Source organism: Monodelphis domestica, chromosome 1, assembly GCF_027887165.1.
Source record: "Monodelphis domestica isolate mMonDom1 chromosome 1, mMonDom1.pri, whole genome shotgun sequence".
NCBI lineage: Eukaryota > Metazoa > Chordata > Mammalia > Didelphimorphia > Didelphidae > Monodelphis > Monodelphis domestica.
Genome location: NC_077227.1, coordinates 268,942,534 through 268,969,812, shown reverse-complemented (window position 1 = coordinate 268,969,812; position 27,279 = coordinate 268,942,534). Strand labels below are relative to the sequence as shown.

The 27,279-nt window shown below is 34.7% G+C and overlaps 1 protein-coding gene and 1 long non-coding RNA gene across 2 annotated transcripts in view; both read left to right on the top strand.

Moving 5' to 3' along the window:
* The window catches only part of LOC103092157 (uncharacterized), a 32,691-nt gene extending 12,669 nt beyond the window's left edge, over positions 1-20,022 (top strand). Inside the window, exons 2-3 of the long non-coding RNA XR_001626225.2 lie at positions 1,004-1,111; positions 19,845-20,022. This is a non-coding gene — a long non-coding RNA (uncharacterized LOC103092157). The remainder of the gene's footprint in view (positions 1-1,003; positions 1,112-19,844) is intronic.
* Positions 1-27,279, top strand: part of RTN1 (reticulon 1) — a 285,745-nt gene that overhangs the window by 13,381 nt on the left and 245,085 nt on the right. The gene's annotated exons all lie outside the window — the stretch shown is intronic.

Below are 27,279 nucleotides of genomic sequence, written 5' to 3'. Positions count from 1 at the left end.
CAAGTTGACCAAGTTTACACAGATAGTAAGTAAAAGACTAAAGAAGTAGGAGTCAAAATAATTCTTTTTATCTTCCTATGTTAATTTGCAACTGAGTCTAGGAAATCTAACTTGTACTGTACTGTACTGTACTAATTTGAATTCATCTCTTCTGATTCCAAATCCAGGGCTCTATTCAGCACACTATGCTTAAAGTCTTTTACTATTTTAACTAAGGGCACACGGAAAGACAGATGTTTCTATATTGGTGACATTTCTATTTGGAGGACCTAACAATTCCAATTTTAGATGGCAGCATCATTCATATGTGTATCTCAAAGAAGAAAAGTAAAAAGCCAATGAAATCAGGAAAAGTACTCAAAACTACACAACCAATTTTCAAATGTGAAGATTTTTAACATATATTTGAAATTAAAATCAGTTACTTATTTGTAAATTAACATTGACATTCTAATAATCTACTTACCAATTTTAATCATCATGATTCTGTTCAGCCTTAATCAGGTAACTCAAACATGGCAGAAACTAGACTCAAGACAGATATAATTTCCGAAGTTTCTCTCTTTGTTTTTCTATTTCTCTTTACATCTTTTTATACTTGTCTATCTTTTCAATCTCCATCTTGATCTTTCTCCCTGTCTCTAATTTTTCAATTTTTTTTCTTTTCATCTCTCCCCTTTTGTCTTCTTGGTAGCTGAAGAATGGTTTCCCAAAATAACCAGATGCAGTGACATATCTTAGAATACCCTAGTAGCTTATTAATTCTTAAGGGTTTCAAAGTAAACATATCCTTTCCTATTAATTTTCTATTCACCTTTCCCCCCTCACTCTAGTGTATCTCATCATAAAATTGTATTTAATGGATTGCCTCATGAACTATTTTAATATGTACCTTTAATTTAATAGTTTTGATCACTGATGATAAGTTATGCTTAAATTATTCTAAGTTGTAGCTCCCTAAGGGTAGAGAATGTGTCTCATATTTTTCTTGTATTCTCCACAGTGTCTAGCACAGTAAGTGCTCAATACATACTGTTGAGTTGAATTGAAGATTCTTGGATTTGTTACATTTTTTTTTTATAAAGAAGAATGGTGTATATTAGAGTGACAGGTAAGCTTTAGTGGTAATGGAGTAGGAGTTAAAATAAATATATTATTTCTACCTCCTCTGTTCATTTGTAACCCAGTCTGGGAAATCCAAGCATCTCCATTGTACAAGTCATTGTGGTGTACTTATTTTGGGAGAAATAATTGCTCAAGTTGTTTGAAAACTATCAAGAAGGGACTGAGATCAATAATCAAAACTATGGTTTCACCTTAAACCTGGAAGTTGTCAAAGTAATGGGAAAGTGTTTGTTGATTTTTTTTTAAGACTAGGTCTCCCCATCTCAACTAGTTGGAATTGCATGGGCCACTTATGGGACTCATCACACTACTGATTAGCAAAGCAGCTTTGACGTGTTCTGTTTTTGATCTGTGACAGTTTTCACCTACTTAAGCAACTTGATAGCTTCCCTACTCCAAGGGACTCATTATATGAATAACAAACTTAGTTCAGACACTACATCTGCCTAGCCAGCTGTAGCTCAGAATTCCCAAGCTCAAGCAACTCACTGGCTTCAGCCTTTTGTAGTTGGAATTATAATGTTAATAATAATTAGATTGTAATGTCCCATCATTCCTCAGTAGGAAGGTGTTTCTAATAGAAATGGGAGGACAAATGAAAGAGAGCTAATGAAATTCAATTCCACAAATATTAATTAGTTTACTATATTGCTAGGTATAGTCCTACATACTGGGGATAGACACAAAGATGAAAAAAACTGACTGTCTTGCTTTCAAGGAGTTTACAATCTTTGTAGTGGGATCATTGTATATGGTGAAGATAAATGCTTAAGATCATTTGAACAGACTTGGTAAATTCCCAGAGAATTTCTACTTTGTGACTTAGCTACCTGAAAAGACATTTGGTCCATCTATATATTTTATCTAAGAAAGTTTAATGTAAGCTTCTTGAAGGAAGGACTGTTTTTCATCTTTGTATATAGAATTTAGGACAGAACCTTACCTATAAAGTCTGATAGGGCAGTGTAGATAAGCCTTTTAGAGACCAGGTGCCTTGCTCTGTCCCTTGACCCCTTGCCCCACAGAGGGGAGGGAGAAAGCTCTCCTATTAGACTGCTGGGCAGAGGGGTAGGTGAAATGAGTCAGGTAGTGTAGAGAGGGGGAGGGGAGTGGCCCAGGTGCTCTGCTTCCCTTCAGCTCTGCTGCCTATGAGCTGCCCACTTTACCCCCTGTCTGCTCCCACTGGACTGCTGGGCAGAGAGAGGGGTGGGTGATGTGAAAAAATGTTGTCAGGTGTGGTGGGGAGAAGGAAGGGAGAAGCTCCTCCAGAGTCCCTCTGCCTTTCTAGTAACTAACTCTGTGGTGGGGGGTGGGGTGGGGAGGGCAACATTTGTGCCCACAGAGAGTTCTCTGTGGGCCCTCTTTGGCATGCATGCCATAGGTTCACCATTATTAGTATAGGGAATGTAGAGGACAGAAATTCCCTCAATCTATGCAAGTTAGCATTTTATCTGAAACTGATAGTTTTAAAGATTTGAGTGAAGCAATGAGAGATTAAGTAATTAGTCCAGGGTTACTTGAATATAGGTGGTCTTGGTTTTGAGGTAAATTCTCTATCCATTATAAGAATCTAACACTTGTTTAATAAATGCCTGCTTGTATGATTTTATTTATGATAAAATGGTTTTTTATTTTTGTTGGCATTTAAAAATATTCTTGTGTTAATGGTAATATGTTATCTTCTGAGCCTTATTCTTCTTGACTAGCCTGCTGCATGTAACACTATTACTCTTCTCCCTATTCCAAGTAGGTGACAAAGTGGCCTCCTCTTTGGAAGACTCCACTTTCTGGGTTCAAATCTGGTCTTAGACACTTTATTAGCTATGGGACCCTGGGCAAGTTACTTAACACTGTTTGCCTCAACTTCCTTATTTGTAAAATGAGTTGGAGAAGGAAATGGCAAACCATTCCAGTATTTTTGCCAAGAAAACCCCAAAATGAGATTACGAAGAATTGGATGCAACTGGAAATGACTAAATGATAACTACAAAATGTCTTTTGGAAGTCATAAGACCAGATGGATGGATTGGAGCTTGTAGAAATTGCTTTTATCATGCCACTATTGAGAGCAGAGAAAAATTGAGCAGGAGGAGGGAAGGTTTAAAAAGGAACTCCTTTCCAGTCTATTATGCTTTAGGAAGTAATATGCTTTTGTGGTAAGTCTTAGTAACAATAATGACTCACATTCATGCATATGATGATAGATTTAGATTTGGAAGAGAGAAGATCTAGTTTATCTTCCTCATTTATTATTAAGGAAACCTAATTCCAGAGAGGTAAACTTGGGGCCTCTGGCTTCAATTTCCATGCTTCTTTAATTCCTCAGGTTGTCTCCATTATATAGTATTTTAAAATTTAGCAAGTACTTCTGTAAATTAAGCAGTAGAAATATGAAGAAACTGGTGTTTAGAGGTTAAGTGACTTGTACATTTCTATGTTCTATTTCCTTCAAGTCCAAATCGTTCTGTTCCAAGTCCATTAATTCTCTTTTTATTACATTCTACTGATTTTTTTTAAAGTGACCTATTCTTGTCTCTGAAAATAAGGATAGTAAGGTCTTGGAATCTATTATTAATGGGAAAATAAATGTCATGGAGGAAGAAGCTGATTTTTCCATAAGGTAGAAAGCCACAGAAGGAAGGGGCTACCTTCCCTCCCCTTTTTCCTTCTCTCTTGAGATCAGTCAGCAGGAGAATGTAATAGGAGAATTCAAATTCATCCCTCTAAAGCTTTGGTTGACAGACCATGTACTTATTTGTAAGCTTATATGAAAGTAAACTTTTTGAAGGCAGGGACTATTTTTGATTCTTTGTATTCATTGGACTTAGCACAATGCCTGATTTATAGGAAATGCATGAGCCTGTCATTTTTAGTTTAGTTTTTTCCATCTGTCAAACACAAATAATAAGATCCTTTCCCACAAAAGAAAAATAATATTTTGAAAAGCAGAGAGACAGTATGATAAAGTGAAAAAAGCCCATGCTCTGGAGTCAGACAATTTAGGTGTCAATTTCAGAGAAGATGCCAGTCTGGGTTGGTAGGAGTGGTTTCCTCATCTGGCAATTTCCTATATCAACTAATTAACCAGTCTAGTCCCTAGACCTAGAGAATGTCCAAGCAACTAAAGTGGATTGGTACCATGGTATATTCCTTGTATGTAACAATAATAACAGCTATTATTATTAATCTTGGTAATATTAGTGATTGGTAATAAACATAAGCCATTATTAACAATGGTTGTTAATATAAATATTTATAATTAATGATTACATTGTTAGGTGTGATAGGGGTCTGCATAACATGAAATCATCTGACAAAAGTGAGATCAGATTTTTTCTTGTCTTGGTGATAAGAAGGTGAGATTAAAAAAAAAACCCTTAATGTCTATTTATTTTTAAAAAAATTATTAGTTTTACATAATTTGAACTTCACAATACCCTCCCTCATAGAACCTTCCCTTGTAACCAAGTAAAGGACAGCTAAGTAAAATGGACATATTCATGTCTGATGACATATGCTATATTTCTCATCCACCTCTCTATTAAGAAGAGGAAATACTTTCATTCCTTTGGAATTAAGATTGGTCATTACATCAAGCTGAATTCTGATGTCGTTTCTATTTTCATTTTTGTTGTTGTGGCTATCGTGCATATCATTCTTTTGTGTCTACTTTCTTCAATTTGCATCAGTTAATATTCCCAAAATTTTAAATATAAAGTCCCCAATTTTTCTGAAACCCTCATAAGAATCTTTTATTATGATGCAATAATGTTCTAATTATGTTTAGATAACAAGATTTGTTCCTCCAGTCATTGAAGGACTTTTAACAATGAGGTCTCTGGAATGCAAAAGAAGTGTCAATGGAGAAAGAAAGTTCATGCTGTTTTAAGTTATAACCATTTCTTAACCCTTTTCTGCCAGAAGGCCAGGTGTATTAGAATTTATGAAAGTAATAGATTTTATTATGAATATATTAGATTTTACTAGAATTTATTAGATCCTTACTAGTAGTATGTTGCTAGCCTTTCAAATACATTGCCTACATTCATTTTTTCCTCTCACCTAGGTATATGGAAGACTTTTGTTTTGACCAGTTTCTCCCTAGTACCCTCTGAGTATCCCCCAAATAAACCATGTGTTCTAAATTTGAAATTCTATAAAGTGAAAGTCTGTATTGCTTATTCCAATACTTTCTCAAATGCCATCTCATATGTTAGTTATCAGTTCACGAGCATATTTCTTGGCTTCTTAACTTCTATAAGATGTTCTTGAGAGAAGAGACCAAGTCTTATATGTCTTTGAACCCTAGTATGTGAAAAGCTGTACTATGTGCACAGTCTTGCACACAGTAACCACTCAATAAGTATTTGTCATCTTATTGGAACAATAGTTGAGGTGAGGGAGTGCTTTTATAAAAACTTTTCTGTCATTATGAACTGGATGAGTTCCTTATTTTCTACCAGCAGGCTTTCTCACAAGTCTCAGACCTATATAGTTTTTCCTTAGCTGACTAATCCCTTGCATAATCAAATTTGGGGGAATAAAGTTCATCTATGTAGAGTTAGCATTAATTTGAGAAAAAGAACAATAAACAAGATAGAGCTAAGTGTTAAATTGTGCAAATGTAGACTATAAATGTGGTAGGAGTTGTGAGAAGGTGGAGATCAGTCATTGAAAGTTGGAGCAGTTAAAAAATCTGTTGAATAGTGAAATATTTTCTAACTATGTTTTATTCTCCATGTAGGAGGTGGGAGTTGAGTTAGATTTTGAGAAAGTTTTTCGTGATGACAGACTGACTCTGTGATTTAATAGTGATCTCTGAATCGAGCTCATTCTCCAGGCTCTGGCAAGGCCTTGCTTAAACTATCTCAGGCAAATATCTTGTTAATGTGTTCCATTTTTAGATAACTCAAGACATGGAAATTCTACAAACTTTCTTATAAATGCATCTGAGAATTTGATAAACATAATTATCAGAACACTTTTTCTTGTAGTTAAGCAGGAACTACTGTGCTCTAGTTCAGATATATTTTATTTTGAAGTGAAGGTAAAGACTTTCTACATATAAAGGGATGCAAAATGCCATTCTACTTATTGGAAGAAGGTTAAATGTCAGATAGTTGCTCTCAGGAATAAGTAGCTGTTTCTGTTAAGAATGAACATCATGTAAGTAAGGATCACCTGGAGAAACATTTCAGCAAACCCCAATTATACAGAAATTAATTAGAGGCAGCTTAGCAAATAGAGAGCCAGACCTGGAGATTGGAGGTCCTCGGTTCAAATCTAGCCTTAGATTCTTCATAGCTGTGTGACCCTAGGGAAGTCACTTAATTCAAGTTGCCTAACCCTTACCATTTTTCTGTCTTGCAGCCAATACTTAGAATTGATTCTAAGTTAGAAGGCAAGAGTTAAAAAAAATCAATCAGAATAAAGCAATGAGTTAAGATGGGTCAAGGATGGTGACTTCACAGTGTTATTCCTTTAGCACTCTCATGGGTTAGTTACATTGTAGGTTTTAATAATAGGAAAAAGGATGACTGATTGGATTTCATCTTATGTAATTTTTTAAAAGGTCACTAATTAAATTTAAAAAATTTGTTAACCTGATTGAAATGGCTTGAACCAACTTAGGACATTGGATTATTTGCTCCTTTCCTGAAATGTTTTTCTGACTATTGATTTCAGCAGATGAAATGAAAACAGACTTAGCCATTATGGTCTCAGGGCATGCTTGTTAAATGTATATCAATCTAACTTGTTTTCATGCAGACAAGAGCCTCAAGGAGAGAATTTTTAATAGTGTTATAGCCAAGTAGTAAGAACATTATTTACAATTACAGAAGTCAATGATTACTGTATTTTCTTTCAGTATCTTCCTCCTTATTTGATGTAAGCATGAGTCAACTATGGCAGTGTTCTTAGCAGAAATGATCTAAGTATTTTACTTATTTTTAGATATTTGAAATGGGATTTTCCTTTTTATGACTTATTGCATTTTTTAGTTTTATATAGAAAAAGTGTTGGTTTTTGAGGGATAATTTTGTAGCCTATAACTTTGCTAAAGGCATTAGTTGTTTCAATGTGTATCTTTGCTGATTATCTAGGATTTAAAAAGGAAACCATCATGTCATTTGTACCTAAGGGTAGTTTATTTCCCCTTAAAACTATATACTTCTTTAATTTCTTTCTTTTGTCTTATTGCTATTACTAGTATTTTCAGAATGTTATTATTAAATAATTATTTATTATTTATTATATTATTATTATATATATTATTATTATATATTATTATTAAATAATAATGGAGAGAATGGACCTCCTTGCTTCACTCTTGTATTAATTTAGATCAGAGATACTTATTTTAAAAAATATCTTAAGATTATGCTATTTTCCTCAAATGGGAGAATAATAAAACCCAGATATCCCTTTATGTTATGTTTTTAATAACTCTTGAAAAAATTTCAAATGGTATCAAGAATAATATTAAAACTTTCATAAGATCAAAGGAGCATCTGATTTCCCTCATTCTGCATATAAGGAAATAGAGGTATTATAGATTTTCTATGAGTTACACTACTCTATACATGGAGTAAATGATATGACCAGAGAAATAAAACCTTACTCATTCATTCATTCACCCAGCAAATAATTATTAAATACTTCCTTTATGTATAGCAAATATTTATTGAAAATCACCTCTACCTATAGCATTATGCTAGATATTATGAGTAATACAAAGAAATATCAATATAATTTCTGTCCAAAGAGTTTAAAATCTAGTTATTATTATGGGGTTTTCCTTCACCAGAGCATCTCGTGCCCTTTCATCTCATGGGATTCTTGTCTATGTCTTTTTAATAAAGAGACTACCCCCCCATGCATAATATTTTTTATTTAATTAAATAATAATAATTATTTATATTTATATATATTATATATATTATAAAAATAATTAATGGGAAGGACAGTCTGAATTAGTGACAAGTCTTAACTATAAAACTTTAAAAAATAGTAATATTCTTTTATTTTTTTCAAGTATAATAGCAACCTGAATTTATGACTTGCAATTACCAAACAGATCCTGCCAGACCTGCTTTAGTGACTAGATAAGCCTGATTTATAATTTGTCTGTCCGTTTTCCCTATATGTTATCTGAACTGGACATGACCAGATCAACGTTGGTTATATACAGGAATGAAGTTCTTTAAAACATTTTTTATAGGCAGGATATTCTTCTTCCCCTATCTTCTTATATTACTCATTTGTTTAGCAATACATTTCTATGGATAATATGTAAATTAATCTCATGCCATATTGTTTTTATCATAATTCTGAATTAATCATACATTTAAAGGATTGGAAAGTTTCAAACAATCTGATAATACTATGTTTTTTAAAAGGAACTACTACAGTATTTATGTCAAGCATTTGTTCATCATTGTTATGTTTGCAGAAGTAGCATATGAGTACAAGAAAGAAGTGTGGTTAGTTTCAGTAATACCGTAGAGAAAAATTCTTGTCTGGATTTCTTCAGTTTATTTCAAATGTAGGGAAATGTTTTTCTAGAAGAAAATCAGAGGTGAGTATCTTTAAAAGATGTCAGGAGTAGAACTATTAGAAGCTATCAAAAGCACTTCTTTAGAAATGAGGGCTTTGTAAATATTACCTCTATAAAGTGAGTTAATCTCCTCTTCTCCCTAGAACAAATCTACGTGTGAGAGCAACTCCCAGAAATACAGATTTTTAAATTTATCGACTGTGTCATTCTATAGATAGCAAAACCTGTCTGTCAGTAGCTAGTCATAGTAGTTAATTTTTAACTACAGTGTTACCTAGGTTAATATAAAAGCCTTGATCAGACCATATCTGGGGTATTATGCTGTCTTATGACAGACATTGATAAAATGGATAGATTATGGGGAGGAGGCTAACTAGTATGGTGAAGGGCCTTGAGATTTTGTCATGGAAGGATTATTTGAAAGAATTATGTTTAGTCTGGAGAAGAGAAAACCAAGAATTATATAGGTCTTCATATATTTAAAGCAGTATAACTGTGGATCTGGTTCTTAATCCACTGAGCCACCTAGTTGCTCTCTTCCCCTGACATTTTTAGGGGACCTTGAGGGACTGGAGAGATGTCTTTCTAATTGCTGTAGCACAAAGTCCTCACCTGTGTGCTTTCCTCCATAATTATCATGCTAATTGAGGTTAGTCAGCAAAAATTAACTTTTAGAAAGTAGGTATTTACTAAGGTGGAATAGTAAGAACAATTTGTACAAAACATCACCTCCTCCAAGAAAAAGAGTATGTGACACTCTTTTGCACCAATACATATAGAGTCCAGTCATGAAGTTCCATTTAGAAGTTCAATATAGTGCTGTTTTCTATAGACCTCCTTACAGAGTCCCCAAACTGCCGTTCTTCAGTGTGTCTGATTTGTTTTTGGTTCTTATTGCAGATAGAGCCATCAGCTCTTACTGGTCTGGAAATGCTACTCAAAATATTTATGAAAAGTACAAATATTCCAACTTTTTGAAGTTAACAAGGTCATCCTCTAGTCAAAGGTGATTTCTCTCCCTTCTCCCCAACCTCCTCCCCAACCAAGATCTCCCTTCAGGAACTTGGCTGGACTGCTCTTTCTTCTATGCTGTCAGAACTATCAGAAGCAGGAATCCTGGGTTCCAAAATGGTATGCCCTTTTGTAGAAGAGCTATGGGGCATGTCATCGGAGTCATGTACCAATATGCTTTCTATGAAACTTTATTTCATTTCATCCAGTGGCTCTCAAGGACTTTTCAGCCCTAATCTAATGTCCTTGTTTGATTGATTCAATAGTGGTAGCCTTACCTAGTTAAGATACTATTAGTGGAGGTGATTGATTCATTTGTTGTTTGAATTGATCCTCACTTTTATACTTATTATACTTGTTCATGGAATTTTGTGAGCATTCTTTTTTATTTAACTAATTACAAAGGTGCCCTTGATATTGACCTCAATTATCCCAAGATCTTATATAATAAAATGCAGTAGTTTACCATGATCATGCCATGAACAACTACTGATTTGTGTCATAAGATTGTAGAGTCAGAGCCTGAAGGGGCCATAGAGGTCATTAAGTCCAACCCCTTTCTTTTAGATATCGAGAGAAGGTAAGTTTAAGAATTGTTAAAGGTTACATGGATAGCAAGTAGGAAAGCCTGAATTTGAACTTTGGTCTTCTTTCCTCAGATCAGTTTTTGAGAATATTTACCCTGGAGAAAAGAAAACTGGTTGGTGTTAAGGAGGAGGAGTATAGGGGAAGGCTCATTTTCCTGAGTCCACTAATGGTCTCAGACACTTAATAGCTGAATGACTCTCAGAAAGTCACTTAACCCTGTTTGCCTTAGTTTCCTCACCTGTAAAATGAACTGGAGAAGGAAATGGCAAACCACTACAGTATCTTTGCCAAGAAAACCCCAGGTGGAGTCACATAGGGACATGAATGAAAAACTATTGAACAACAACAAATTTGAAATATGGAAGAGAATGAAGACTTTTTAAAGTTTTTCCCCCAAATGGGAAAAGTAGGAGTAATGTTTAGAAATGATAGAGAAGAAAAAATTTTAGGTTTGATGACAGGAAAAAGTTCTTAACATTTAGAGGTGAGATGGTAAGTTGTCACTAGGTAGAGATAATCACGAAGGGACTGGATGACACATTGTAATGGGAATTTCTTTTGTCGATGGATTGGATTAGATTGCTACTGAGATTTCCTCTAATTCTGAAATTCTGTGATTTTTATAAAATGTATTACTATTTATCCTATACTATCATGCCTCTCTTATTCTACAGTATAACTTATTCCTTTCCTTGAATATGGATATCATCCTGAGGCAGGGATTTAAAGGAGGACACTGCTAGGGTAAATCTGAGTGACCATATGGTAAAGAGAGGGAATAACCCAACTCTATAATGGGCTATGTTGTTTGGAATTTTTGCTGTCCAACTACAAAATTATGAAAAAGCTAAAGGATTTGTGGGAAAGCCACATGAGATTTGCAAAGAATAAGATATTTTTGGGGGAGATGAGATTTTCATTGATACTCAGGGAAAATTTTGAACCTAACAAAGTAATTCAGTGGAAAAGGGTTCTCCCCTCCCACCCCAGTGGCCTTTTTCATATAGTTTTCAATGATAAAAATTTGCACAATTTTTATTTCCTAAGTAAGTTTGTTTTTGAGGATGTATTTTTAAAATCAATATGATCTAAGCAGTAAGCTTTTAAAGTTTAAGATTTTGTTTGTCATATTAATATTGTCTGACTCTTGATGACCCCATTTGGAGTTTTCTTGGTAAAGATACTGGAGTTTGCCATTTCCTTTTCCAGCTCATTTTATAGACCAGGAAACTGAAGCAAACAGTATTAAGTGATTTGCCTAGAGTAACAGAGCTAGTAAGTGTAATAAGGTCAGATTCTTAAGATTAAGCTTAAGAAAGATTAAATTTAAGTCATTTAGATTTGATTATAGCTCTATGGGCTTTGGGCAAGTGTCTTGATTCTTCAACTTTTGCAACTTCAAATTGCATTTGACAAGTCCTGCTACCTATTTTTAACTCAGGGAGACGTTGGGTAGTCACAGTCCTTTAAAAACTAACTGGGAGGTCCTGAGATTTAAATCACTGGAAGTGGCCAATAGAGATAAAATGACCATGGACAGGGGATGTTTTAGAGAGAATTTCTGCATTGACTGGAATGATGAACTACAGGGAAACTTCAAGGACAAGGACCTTACTAATTCTAATGATTATTTTGCTATGAGAGGCACATGATTTTAAAAGCAGTGGATTTGGTGATATGAATTTGAAATACAAATCTGTCGCTTACAAACTGTGTGATCATGGGGAAATAATATAATCTCTCAATCCGTTTTTTAACTTGTATAATTGGAATATGAACACTTGTATTACCTACTTCACAGTGATGTTATAAAAATCAAATAAGATAACATGTAAATTACCTTATAAACTGTAAAGAGGTATTCAGATATTAATCTACTAGAAAAGGAGAAATTGGTGGCCCTCAAAGTTGATAAGATACTTTGAAAATGTTACCATGTGTGTATGTTTTTTTGTGAGTATATATATATTATGTATTTGTATATATATGTATATACACAAATTATTTATAGTTGAATAGTGCTAGCATTTTGTCATATTTTAATGGAAAAACAGATATGTTCATAAAATGATTGGTTTAGGACAGTGATGACAAACCTTTTAGAGACCAAGTATCCTACCCCCCACATCCCCTTTCCCCTGCCTCCCCTATCCCATACAGGGGAGGAAGGAAGCACTTTCATTGGGCTGCTGGGAAGGGAGGGTGGGTGATGAGAGACACTGTGGACAGGGGGAGGAGAATGACCTGGGTGCTCTGCTCCCCTCTAGCTCTGCTTCCCTCCAGCTGTATGCCACACTGTGAGCTGTGCTCTCCTCAGACCTAGCTCCTCTCCAGCCCTACTATGAGAATCACCATCTGTGCTGCACTTTCATACTTTCATGCAGCATGAGCTGCCTTCCTCCACCCAGTGCCTTACTCCAGACAGGGGAGGGATGAAGGACTCCCCTGGGGCCACTGGACAGAGGGGTGGGTAAAGTGAGGAATGTCCAAAGGGGTATAGTGAGGGTGAGGGGACCAGCTCTGCTCCAAGTCCATCTGGCTTTCTAATAATGAACTCTGGCAGGTGACTACAGGTGTGCCCATAGAGAGGGCTCTGTGTGCCCTTTGGCACATGTGCCATAGGTTCACTGTTACTGGTTTGGGGTGGGAAAAATGTCTGGCCTAATTTACTAATCTTTAAAAAATTCTTGGCCAGTGTAGTTTTCATAGCTGATTTTAAGTCATTTTCCCCCTTTTATTTAAACAGTGGCAGATCCTCACTTTTTTCTTTTGTCTTGAGAGTACACAAAAATGGAGAAGAGGCTTCATGTGCAGAGAAGGCTTTTCACTGATGTCTCTCTCCAAATCTCCAGATTTATGCTTGGTTCATGAATAAGTAATTTTCCTCAGGAATCTGTTTTAGGAAGCATTTCAACTCAAGGATTATTGCATCACACTTTAGGAAAATCCGTAGGGATCTATACTGGCAGACCTACTTTTGGACTTAACTCAGGAAGCAGGTAAGATGATGGGCTTTGGAGGACATCTGCATAATGTAATTGCATAGAGGCACCACACATGGGCAAGTCAAAGGTTTTGTACACAAACTGTTTACATAAGACCTTTCCCTGACCCTGAGTTGGATAACTGGTTTTCAGGCATTCTAATTTTTGGAATAATAAGACTAGATTTCCATCAGACTTTACACAAAACTCTGTTTCACACCTGTCCAATGCATTTATTATTGTTTGGTTTATAGCTGTCCACTAATGTGTCATATCCCTCACTAGATTATTAGCTATAAAACCCTTGGTTTATCTAATCTTTTCTCATGTCTAAGAGTGTTTTGTACACAATAGATACTTAATAAATATTTGTTGAATTGAATCTGTCTCAGAAGAGGTCTCAGAAGGCAAGAATGCTTTTAAAAATTGTGTTGCCAAGTACCCTGAAAATATTGAACAAAGTGCTTTTTGTACGGAAGAAATTGATTGACTGACTATGGGGACAGAAGAGAGAAAAATATCCCATAAGATAATTTCTGTTAGTCTACTCTACTTCTGTCTTTGTTCCATGGTTTAGAACATTCACTTCTACACAGTGGCAGTTTGGACAAGTGCAAAGACCATACATAGAGAGGCCTTGGGGTCAGGAAATGTACTATTTTCTATTAACACTAACACTCAATTTATGTAGTATTTTGGTTATAAAGTATTTATTTTGACATATATTATTTGCTTATATGCAACCCAGTGAGGTAGAGAATACAAGCATTAACTTCCCAATTTACAGAAAAGGATTAGAGAACCAATGCTGAATGATTTAAGTGGTCTGCCTGAGGCCACATAATTCACTACTGGGAGTAGGAAGAACCCATATCTAAGTCTTAGAATTCCAAGTGTAGTGTTTTCCCACTACATTAATAAGTCTAACATTATAGTCTTAGGGAGATAACCTCCTAGATTCTAAATGCCTCAATTTTTAAATTTTCTTTTCTTCCTTCCTTCCTTCTTTTTAACCCTTACCTTCCATCTTAGAATCAGAACTGTTCATTGTTCTGAAGGCAGAAGAGCAATAAGATAGATAATGGGAGTTAAGTGACTTGCCTAGGGTCACACAGCTAGGAAGTATCTGAGGTCAAATTTGAACCCAAGACCATCCATCTCTGCCTGGCTCTTTATCCACTAAGCTACCTAGCTGCTCCTACCTCAAAATTTTCCACTGAGGTAGCACATGGCTCAGTGGATTGTGTTGGACCCGGTGTCAGGAAGATCTGAGTTCAAGTACAGTCCAATATACTTATTAGTTGTGTGATTCTGCTCAAGTTACTTAACTTCTGTCTGCTCAGTTTCCTCAACTGTAAAATAGGGATAATAATAGCACTTCTCTCCCAGGTTGTTATGAGGGTTAAATGAGAATATTAGAAAATAAATAACCTGGAACATAGAAGGTGCTTAGCAATTCCTTTTTCCCTCTATAAAAATTTTAAGTACTATTGCTTCTTCACTGCCCCATTGTTTCTCTCATAACCTATATTATAATAATTTATTTATAATATTTCTCTCACAACCTATAATATAATTTATTTGAGGGCAGAGCTTGTTTCTGATCATTGCTTTTTATTCCTCTAAATAGTTGGCACACTGCCGAGTACATAGAAGGCTATAGATTTTGACTGATTTTTAGAGTTTCTATCAAATTTAGATAATAAAACCTTTATTTTTTGTTGCTTTAAAATGATTATCTCTATCCAAATAGAAAGATAAATGGGTGGATGGACAGATTTAGTTGATAGATAATCAAGTGCTATGGAAATTTGCATTTGAAATTATTTACCTTATACAGATCTATCAGGAAAGAATTAGTTATCTTATTTACTTTTTTTTCCCCATCAGAAACTGAAGGATGGGAGACCAGTAAAGAAAACAAACAGTAAAATCAAGGAATGGCTTTTCCTCTGGGTGCTATTCCAAGTTCATTTCACTTAATAGCTTCAAGTGCACCTGCCACAAATTTGGTCTCCTGATGTTTTAGCATTTGTCAGGAGATGGAGGATATTCTAGGGAAACCAACGCATAAATCTAGGTGATGATTTAACAAATTTTTGTCTTACTCATGGAAGATCTATATTCATACACTTGGATTTATTCCATTTTAAATGTATTCTAGTAGTGTAACAATCACATTATTTGATTCCTTTATAAAGTTCAATTAGCAGTGCCTTCAATTGATACAAATAGCAATTGATTTTGGCATGAGAGAGTTTTTACATTAGTGTTTTTCCCATGAACCTTTTAGTTACTGCCTAATGCATATTAGGAATCAATGAGGGAAAAACAATCTTTTTCTCAGATGAGCTACTAAAGAAGAGAACTTCACAGTTCAAGATGAGCTGAACAAAGGATATGATGGAACAATGATAACAGAGGAGGTCTCATTTTATCACCCTCCAAAACTTTTATTGTTAAACAAATATAACTGTTTACAACTGAAACATCAATAATGTTGACCTTAAATAAAGTTTTTGACTTGCAGCTTAATTTATCCAAAGAGTTGAAGAAAGAATACTCAAATGATAAGGAAAATTGGAAAACTCGAGATTGATTGTAGTCCTAGCGTGATTTCTACCCAGAGTTCTGTGATATTGAAAGAGTCTAAATTAAGAATGACAACACATGTAGTCAAAATAGTTACTAATTCTTTTTTTTTTCAGATTTAATGTATTTTTTTATTATATGATGGACTTTTTACCTCTTTAATTAGAAGTTACCATACTGTTTTTAGCAAAAGAAATATGCAATTGGAAAGAAGAATGCTTTTCTACATAGATTTCAGGTTTCTTGTTAGGCAAAAGTCAAAGGCCCATATGTGATCATCCCCTGCATGTGCCTCTATCATGGGAAAAGAATGATGTTGAGGGCAAAAGGGTATGGACTCATAGTCTTAGGTAAGCACAGAGAAGAACCCGACTCTGCAGAAACAGGATGGTCATATCAGGCCATCTATGTCACAGGTAATGTTTTTCCATCTTAACAGGAAGAAACAACTGAGGAAAAACATACAGAAGTTACCAGAATTAATAAAGTGTAGAACATGCATTACAAATCTTTAAAATGTCAGAATTCTATTCAAGTGATTCTGTATTATCCCAGGCTTTCCCCTCCTACTTTCCCCTTCCCTTTTCAAATAGGTAATATGACAAATGCACATCTTTTACAGTGATTTGAGTAGTAAAGAAAAATAAGAATCTTAATTTTTTTCAGTCTATATTTATGATTTAAACAAATTAAGAAAGCACACAAGGGTGCATTATTAATTCTATAAGGGATTTTTTTTGTTTTTGTTCTCTTCATTCAGGCCCCGTAGGAATCCTCCATTGCTAAACTAACCTGTATTCTTGTGACAAGACAGGGAAATGCTGTCCTGAGAGGATTTACAGATTCTCAAAGCAGCCTTTTCATGGAGTAAATTGAGGCCAGACACAAAACACTTTGGGATTTTGACCTAAATCTTAACCCATTTATTTGCTTAATATAAATCTAAATCTGGCTCCCCCATAGCCCCTCACCTTTAAAATGTTGTTTGCAAAACCTACTGTCCTGTAATTGTTGTGTTTTAAATTTAAAGATGGTAAAAATGAATGAATGAATGTTGATAACAAAATCAACCAATGGCTACCTAATTTTATTGGAGAGACACTAAACTTAATTAGTCGACTATTTTTTCAAAAGACATGATTTTACAAGAAATACATCTCTTTAGTATGTTTAAAGCAATCCACACTCTTTTATTTCTAGTTTAACTGAAACTACTACTTTCTCAGAGACCTTCTGAAATGTAGCCTATTCCTTCTACTCATTACTCCTTACTACCAAGATATAGAAAATTGATATTCCCTTCCTTCTTACTGTTTCTTTCAGGCTAGTTTTCCCTACTGTCACTCAGCAGTCTTATTCTTTGTCCTCTATGCCTGTTCCTCCTCCACTCTTTCTGTCTTGATTTCTGTCATTTTCTGACCTCTAAAACACAAACACACTTCCACTTTTCTTCATTGAGTTCAAAACTTGCAGCATAGTCTTTTTGTCCTATCATCTGCTATCACCCTTGGCACCTTCAACAAAATCCATGTTGATGATTTAATCTCACATTTCCTCACCCTCCTTAACTCCAGTGACTTTCATTTCAAAGGCCATGTTAGGTACTGAGGACAAAAATTCGGCCTTCTATTTCTTAAATCTTACTGAAGATTTTACTGATAATATATAATCCCCTGATGTAAACACATCTTACAAAATACCATAAGGATACATATACTAATCAGCTTCTTTAGCTATTCAGTTTCTCAGTTGACTACTGTGGGCTGTGAAAGGTAAAACAAAGACAGAAGCAAGCACATATAAGTAAGAGTTTCAAATAAAACCAGCTCTGTCTAGAATTACCAATGTGGTGTGAAGGGAAACAGTGTTAGGAAGATAGCGTTGTAATCCTCTGGAGGGTGAAACAAACTGGATCCTTTTTTTTTTTTTACATATGCTAATTTAGGGAATGTAGGTGATTTTTTTGGAAGGGCCTGAAGTAAGAAAAATCTGAGTTCAAATCCAGATTCAGACACTTATGAGCCATGTTGACCTGGGCAAGTCATTTAACCCCATTTACCTCAGTTTCCTCTTTTGTAAAATGAGCTGGAGAAACAAATAACAAACCAATATCTTTGCTAAGAAAACCCCAGTGGAGTCACAAAGAGTCAGACATCACTGAACAACCAACAGTTTAGGGTACCCTTTGACTAAATACACAAATCATAAATTAGCTACATAAAAGTACTCAAAAGAGTTCCTTTGGGGTCAAGAGCAATAATCATAGATTTATCAGTAATAGTAATACTAGCTAGTATATATATAGTGCTTTGAGATTTGCAAAGCACTTTACAACTATTATCTCATTCAAATCCCACCCTGGATATTTATTACCTGGGTGACCTTGGACATTTAACCTTCTTGAGTTTCCATTTGTCCATCTGTAAAATATGTTAATTAAAATAGATGCCCTCCTAGGTTCCTTATGCATCTAGGTTTATGATTCTTGTTCTTTTCATATGTTGAGCATATTAATACCCTTTGTGTTACTTTTCAACTTTGAAATAAATAATGAGATAGAAAAAGTATCCTGGAGATAAAAAAGTCAAAAGGAAATCAGAAAAATGAAATGAGATATAACCAATACTGATTTATTCTCACTAATGACTGATAAACATCCCTATCAGAAATGTAAACTTAAATGTATTGAAGAAATATGCTTTAATTTATTTTGGGGTTTGGGTTTTATATAACTATTCTTTTACAATAATGACCAATATGGAAGTATGTTTTGCATGATAATACATTTATAATCCAGATCAAATTGCTTACTATCTCCTAGAGAGGGGAGGGAAGGAGCCAATTTGGTTCTTATAATTTCAGAAAACATATGTTGAAAACTTATTACATGTAATTGGGAAAATAAAATATCTTTGAATTAAAAAGAAGAAAATTAAAAAAAGAAGATATTAAATGACTTGCACAGGGACACACATCTAAGAAGTGTCTGAGACCAGTTTTGAACTCGGGACCTCCTAACCCCTGACTTTATACTAGTAGGTTTGCTTTACTGGAACACTTTTTCCTTTTTTAAATAGCCATTTCAAATGATGTTTTTTTCCCCTATATTTACATGGATTGACTTTTCAGACGTTAGTCTCCCTTTCCCACTTCAAAAATATACCAAAATTTATGCAAGCCAATACTATAAATACTACATTTCAAAAGACTGGTCTTTGAAGAAAAATTTTTTCTCCTTTTTCCTTTTTGATCGAACTTGGGGGATTTCTTTATCATAGAGAATGTGTAAGGAGATTCCTTCTATATAGACATGGTAGTTTTAAAGTAGTTCTAGATCAGTGGTTCTCAGCATTTTGTGTTTTTCATGTTCCTTTTCAATGATAACAAAAAACATCTTTGGAACTCTCAGGATAATTTAATATACCCCTTATAATAGTCTTTTTATATTTATTCAACAAGTGTCTATAAAAACTATAGTGATAACTTTATCTCCTAAAGCTCCAAATTAAAATTTACATTCTATAATTATAGTCACAAAATATAACATTTTGTTCTGCTTATAATATTCAAATTATAAATAGGAAATAATAAAAACAATAAAAATAAATAATTAACAAATATTTAATGTGAAATATTCTGTAAAAATTAAAAGAATACCATAAGACTTTGATTCCATATTAAATTTCTTTATTTTTACTTTTGTTGAATATCAACATTTTAATACAGGGGGATGATGAGAAATGTCATCAGGTGTGGGTGGAGAGGAGGAAGGGAGTAGCCCCTCTGCACCTTCTAGCTTATATGCCACAGGTTTGCCAACACTGATAAATACTATTTACTTTTCTCCTGGCTAATAACAAGTGCTTTGCTAAGTGATTAAACAGTTAAAGTTCATTTGTACATATTACTTTGTTTCTAACAGTATTTATAGATATTTTTAGCATGGAAAAAATCTCAGATGTGACTTTCTTCTCTTTCACTTCTAGGACAGTGACAGCATTCTCACAGAAATTCTACTGAATGACTAACCAGTATTATCAACCAGTTCATTTGAAAACAACACAGACAGAAGAATAATGGCATAGGTGGAGGATGAGTTTAAGTCAGAAAATAACTTTAACATTGCAATAAGAGGCAAAATAAAGTTTGTTTCTGCAGAATGTTTATGATGGTCCATGATGGTTTCATGATCACTTGTAATATCAATGCCTAGTGATCATGGTCTAAAAAGAGGGCTGAGATTTACACTACAAGATCATTAGGATACTGCAGTAGATACATTTCTGACTTTAGCCCCTTAATGACCAATCTTTGTGTCAGGTTGTTAAATTGCAAACTGCAAAGCATTGTATTTGTATTCTCATAAAACCTACATATGCATATTCATCCTGTCCACAAATATATCATGAGAGAGTTTGTTTAACATTATGCCAAAATCTAGGAATGCTATATTTATATTATTCCTCTGGTCAAAAAGGAAAATGAGTTTAATTTGTTATTAATGAATTTATGCTTCTACTCATTGATCCTCACTGTTCTTAAATGTTCCAAAAATATTTCTGTAATCCTATGTCCTGGAATTTTGCAAAGAATCAAAGTGAAAATTTCTAGTGTATAATTTGAAGACTTCACCTTTTAAAGAAATTAAGGCAACAGTCAGCTTATTTCTAGTCTAAGAACATCTATCCTGTCCACCAAAATTTTTCACAGATCAACATCAAGGGCTCAGCAGTCACAGTGAATGAATAATGCATGAGATTCTGAATCTTGAATAATATGAAATAATACCACTTCCCAATACAATTCAAGAGAGATGGGATCTTGACTAAGATTATGGTTGCTATTTAATGAGGAGGGATCATAGCAGAGTGCAAATTCTATGTCTGAAAGAATAGGCAGAAAATCAGCAGTCATCTCACAATGTTTTGATGATTGAATCATACCAATGGATTTTGTTTCCCTTTTACCTTGTAAGCAATGCCTTGCAATACTCTATGTATTTCACTTTTTATCATGCTCTGCTAATTATGCCTACTTATTTATGTTTTGCTTTATAATTAACAAAACCTTTGGTGTGCACCTCTCATTACCCATCTGTGATATAAGGAGAGGTATTTTCATGCACATTTTTCAATCGGTGAAGCCAAGGCTCTTTAAAGATGAGTAAGTTGTTCAAGACCATACAGCTAACATAAGCCAGGGCTCAAACTTCCATCTTTTAGCTCTTCTCTGGTACCTTTTTTTTTTTTTGCACTGCTGTTAACTAAAAAAAAAACTTAACTTTGACCCCTAGATAATTAGGTGAGTAAGTGAGGAAATTTGATTTTCAAGATCTGCAATTGTGATTTTATTCAAAGAAAATTTTGGAGCATCAGTCTATCTCTTTAAAGTTACAGTAGCAGACTATAAAAAGAATGTAAGGCATTTTTTTATATTTGAGTAATTTGGAGCTTTTTAGAAACTTATTACTTTCTTCTTTTTCACTGGCTCTATCAGTGTGCTGACAGGCAGTATTTCTTGCCAGAGAAGATGTTTAGTAGGTCACTCAATGCTGCTCAAGAAAAGGAATAGATATTATCCTTCAGTAGTAACTGGATGAATTTAGATTCACCTGGAAGATATGAAAACAATCAGTGGCCCAAGGCCACCCATTCCCATTAGGCAGTATAAAACTTCAAAGAACCTTGAAGAATCTTTACTAGTTTCCTTTAGCTGGTGTGATATATACATATCCATAGGTATTATATATTCATCTATGTGTAGATACGTATTTCTATAACATACTACATATATATATATATATATTGTTGTTCAGTTGTTTTTCAGTCATATTCCGCTCTTCATGACCCAATTTAGGGTTTTCTTGGTCTCCTCAGCAAATTTCTCTTCATCATTTGCCATCCTCTCAATCTCTTCTGGCATGAGACAGTGTTGGTCCTTGGTGATTGTAATCTTGTTCTTGTTGCTTTGGCCTTTGTCCTCACCTGTGCCCTGAAGAGTACCATTCACATCTATTTCCAAGGTGACTTCAAACTGAGGTAACCAACCATTTAGGAGCAGGAGAAATTTCCATTAGGTCAGATGTTCCCAAGAGGTACTTATACTTGGTCAGAGGCTACTCACCTTCACAGACTTTGATAGTGACAGTTGGCTGATTATCAGAAGAAGTGGAAAAGATCTGAGATTCCTTGGAAGGCACAACAGTATTTCTTGGGATCAATCAATTAAAAGACTGGTTGTTTGTATACTATTAATTATTATATGTTTTCATTTCCCCTAAACAAGCTCCTAGTTTTAAAAGGTTTAACTTATTATGGCTACATCCTTTCCTCTTTCTTTTTTTTCCCTACTCTTTGAAATCTGGTTTCTAACTTCATCACCCAACTGAAACTTCTCTGTCCAAAGTTGTTGATGGTCTCTGAACTGTTTAATGTGCTAATATTTTCTCAAGCCTCATTCTTCTTGATATCTAAGCAGAATTTGACATTATTGACCACTCCCTCCTCTTGGATGCTCTCCTGAGTCTTCATGAGATTGTTCCCATTTGGTTCTCCTTCTATTCGTTTGACTCTTTGGCCTTCTTTACTAGATTATCATCACCCACATCACATCCTCTAATTGTGCATGTATTCAAAGGTTTTGTCCAGGACCTTCTTCTCTTGTTCTTTACATTACCAGTGGTGTTCTCATCAGTTCATATGGGTTTAATTACCGTCTTTATAATGATTCTTAGATTAGTATCTTTTCAGTCTTCCTCTCTTTCCTCAGCTTCCATCATAGATAACAAACTGGCTAGTGGATATTTTGAATTGCACATCCTAGAACCATTTCAATCTTAACAATGTCCAAAACAAAACTACCCCCAAGAAAAAAAACAACCCCCTTTTCCCTCCTAAAACTTTCCCTCATTCACATTTTCCTCTTGCTATTATTGCTGCCATCCTTCAGGTCTCTCAGGTATGCATGCAATCTCAAAATTATCTTTGAATTTTCATTCTTTTTCACCCAGAATATCTAAAAAGTTGCCAAATTTGATTGTTTCTACCTTCAAACAGTTAAAATAAACAAAACTTCTTACCTTCAATCTTATAATATTGGTCTAGGCAATGGGAGGTTAAGTGAGTTGCCCAGAGTCACATAACTAAGCAGTGTCAGAGGCCCCATTTGAACCCAGGATCTCCCATCTCTAGGCCTGGTTCTCAATCTACTGAGCCATCTAGCTGCCTCCAGAACAGTTTTATATTCATCTTATTTCCCTTCACATATCCACCTTGCTAGTCCAGTTCTTCATCAATTCTCACCTTGACTATTACAATAATTTCTTTATTGGTCTTTCTGACTCATTTTCTCTCAGTAAAATCCACATTCCACAGCTGTCAAAGGTAATTTCCTAAAGGTCTGCTTGTCACTTCCTAATTCACAAAACTCCAGGGGCAACCCATTAGCTCCAGAATCAAATTTTAAGTCCCCTGTTGGCATTTAAAGTTTTCTACATCCTGACCCCCATCTACCTTTTTAGCCTTATTACACATTATCCTCCTTTACACACACACTCATACACACATGCACACATCTGCTTTCAGATCTGAACTCTGTTCTTCCTGATTCTAGATCGAATACTTTTTCAATAAGCACTGTGCCACCTAGCTGTTTCTGAGTAGCTGTGTAGTAGTAAATATTCCTTGAGAGTAGTAAATATTAGTTGATAGTGGTTAATAGTAATAGTAGTACTAATAAAAGTTAGTAAGAAATTTCTTGCTTATTCTCTCTGTGCATTTTCTTTTTTGCCCAAGTCTCAGGTCTTTTGTAGACTGCTACAATATGTATGGCTTATGATAGAATATTGTTCTGAAAGTGTCAAGTCATTACTGTTGTTTTCAGAGGGGAAGAGAGTGAAAAAAAACAACTTTACTTTTCTTGGTTTCTCCTTCTTACATTTTTATTAAGAAAATTAAATATGAAATAGAAAATTTTGTACAAGTAGATGATCATGGTTGACAACTACATTTTAAAAATTATAACTATTTCAAAGGTTTTCAAATTGAGAGCTGTAAAGGATGTCTTAAAAAAACATGAAAATACTTTTGACATAAACATCACTCTATTACTGTTATGCTAGCTTGTGGAAAAATTTATTAGTTATATTTCTGAACATGTATATAATGAATAATTACCAAGAACAGTGGGTTTATTTAACATATATCTGGTATAGCTAAAGATTTAATGTGAATATCTATAGGAGATATTCACATGGACCATTAGCATATTTATTGATTATACTTTGGTTTATATTTACATTTCAAGGCTAGTCATTAATTTTCTAATTAGAGTATTTTGTATTCATTAGTAGCAAATGAACATTTTGGTCAGCCTCTCTTCCTAGTATGAAATGTAAGAATTATGAAATTTTAATATACCTGGAAAAATGCAAACATACTTTTATTTGCTGATAGCTATAATCAGAAGCTTTTTGGGGGTTGTTAATGAATAACAAACAGCATTGGAAACAGAAGTATAAGAAATAATGTTTCATTAATTTACAAATTAATCATTTTCTGCTGTAGGTATTGTTTGACCTTTAACAAGTAGAACATTTTGGTATATACATTATTTAGAGAGAAGACAGTAAAGCTTTATAGCTGTAGTTTTAGTTTTATTATCTTATAAATATTTGCTATAATCCTTTTGATTTCTTTTTCATTTAATGTATAAAAAACATCTCATATTCCAGTTTTATGAGAACCTTTAAGAACAACTGAATGTGATAAATCAAAACCTATCATCCATTCTTTATCTTTGCTGCTTTTTTGTTTTTTGATATATCTCTTTTCCTACAGTTTGGAAGCTACTTCATGGACTTGGGATTTATAGTGTACTATCTGATAAAAATGAAATATAAATATAATTCAGAAGATATAGGAGCAGAATATTGATGATTGACTGTTTAAACCATGTCTTTAGAAAATTCATGATCTATATTTAGAGGATCCTGGAAAGACCTCTTTTTATGTGTCTTCCTGGCATGGATAATTTGAGTAAAAGTGGCTTTTATAAGAACGAGAGAGAACATTTAAATGGAGAGAGGAAGCTGTTAGGGACAGCACCATGGAAGATGTGGTACCTGAGCAGAACATTGAAGAAAGAGAACTATCAGCCGTTAACCAACACACATTTATTAAATACCTATTATGTGCTAGGTGCTGAAGATACAAAGAACAAAAACTGATCCTTTCACTCCATGAAGGTAGATAACTGAGGGAGATAAAGAGAGAAGAGTGTCTGTCAAGTGTGGGGGAACAGGGATGGGAAAATGCTGGATGAATGTAATGTTTGAATGTAATGTGAAGTATGTTAAGGGAAGGGAAAACTCATCAAAGGGTAACACATTAAACTAATTCACACCTAAATCTTAATTATTTAAAACATACATTTGTGCCTTGATAGAAAAGGCTGAATAATCTTAAAATTATTGGAAACCTGTTGGGCAGCTGAACAGAATAAAGAAAACAAAACACTAAAGATAAGCCTTATATATTTTATAGTTTTGCTTGACTGGCTCCAAATTTTAATGCATACCTTTGATAATTAGAAGAAGAGCATTAGAACTGACCAGATATCTGAAGGGCTCTTTTGTGGTAGATAGATTAGTCTTAATGGAATATAGTTAAGACCAATGAGTAAAAATTACAGGATGCAGATTTTTGTTTAATTAAAATTACTAATTTTTCAATTAACAGACATTTCCCATCTTAGGAAAAAAACCCTTCATAACAAATATGCATAATAAAACAAAATAAATTGCTATATAATGTCAAAAACTATATGCCTTGTTCTGCATCATACATTTACATTAAGGATGTGGGTTCCATGCTTCATCACTGGTCCTTTGAAATTGTGGTTGGTCATTGAATTGATTAGCATTTTTAAATTTATCAAGATTGTCTTTAAAATGGTATTATTGTGCAAATTCTCTTAGTTTTGCTCCTTTCACCCCACATCAGTTTGAAAACCATTCCTTTTTATAATTTCTTTTAACACAATAATATTCTATTACATCCCTGTACCATAGTTTGTTCAGCTGTACTCTACTTGATGGTTACTCCCAGTAAGAAGGAACTGCTTAATAATTAGAGTAACCATCAAGTAGAGTATTTCAAGTATATCAAGTAGCAATTCTTAATCATGGAATATTTTCTTTTTTTAAAAATTTTGCTCTTATTATGCAAAACACACTTCCATATTGGTTGTTATTGTAGGAGCACACTCATACATAACCAAAATCCCAAAATAAACCATAAATACACTGATGTGAAAGATTATGATTTGATCTCCATCTAGTAGTTCTTCCTCTGGAGGTGTATAGCATCCCCCTGTCATAAATCTTTTCAAGATTTTCCCAGATCATTGCATTGCTGAGAATAACCATGTTTTTACAGTTGATCACTATACAATAGTGCAATTGCCTTGTATAAATCATTGCATATTTTCAGGAGAATTATTTAACAGGGATGTTATAGAGAAGTTTCCTGCATGAGATGTGGTAGATTAGATTAGAGCAACTCTGAGGAATACTTTTAATCCTTAATTGTCTCTGATGATTTTCTCCTGCATGAAATGCTTATAACATTTGAATGATACATAGCATAAATTGATTGTAGAATTGTTTTCACAAGCAAAGTTCTGACTTCTGGTCAAGATGGCAGCGTAGAAGCAGCAAAAGTTCAGACCTCGGAAACCCTTCCTTACCGATCCCAAACAGAGTGCCCCTAGGACACCGAAATTCAAGCTGAACAACAGGATAGACCTGGGGAACCCTCCTCCTAGACCTGGATCAAAAGGTACCACACCCCAAAAGCCAGAACCCTAGATCACTCGGATCTAAGGGGTAGGCAGAAGGAAGGTCCCAGGACCCATCACCCCCAACCCAGAGTGCTGAGCCCACGGCAGCAAGTGGGAACCTCAGGGTTCTGAGGACTCACCTTGAAAGCAACCTGAGCCAGTTTCTGGGGAACCCAACACAGACAGCAGGGAAACATAGAGAGAAGGGGGAAGCCTGTAGCCCCCTGGCTGGGTCCTTCTATCTGAGTCTCAAGGGAGGTCCCAGCTTTAGGGCACCAGCTGAACCCAATCCCATCAGGAGCCCTCAGAGCTACTGAAAGGACAGAAAACTCAGGGCTGGCAAAGGGGTTGCTCTGAAGAGCTTACCTTGAAAGTAACCCGGGCCAGTCTCCGGGCATTCAACACAGACTGTGGAAGAGGAGGTTGTTTTTTTTTCTTCCTTTTTTTGGCTCGGGGGGTCATTCGGCTCACACCACCTGAACCTAATCCCATCAGGAGCCCTCAGAGCTTCTGAAAGAACAAAAACCTCAGGGCCGGTGAAGGGCTTACCTTGAAAACAACCGGGGCCAGTCTCCAGGCATT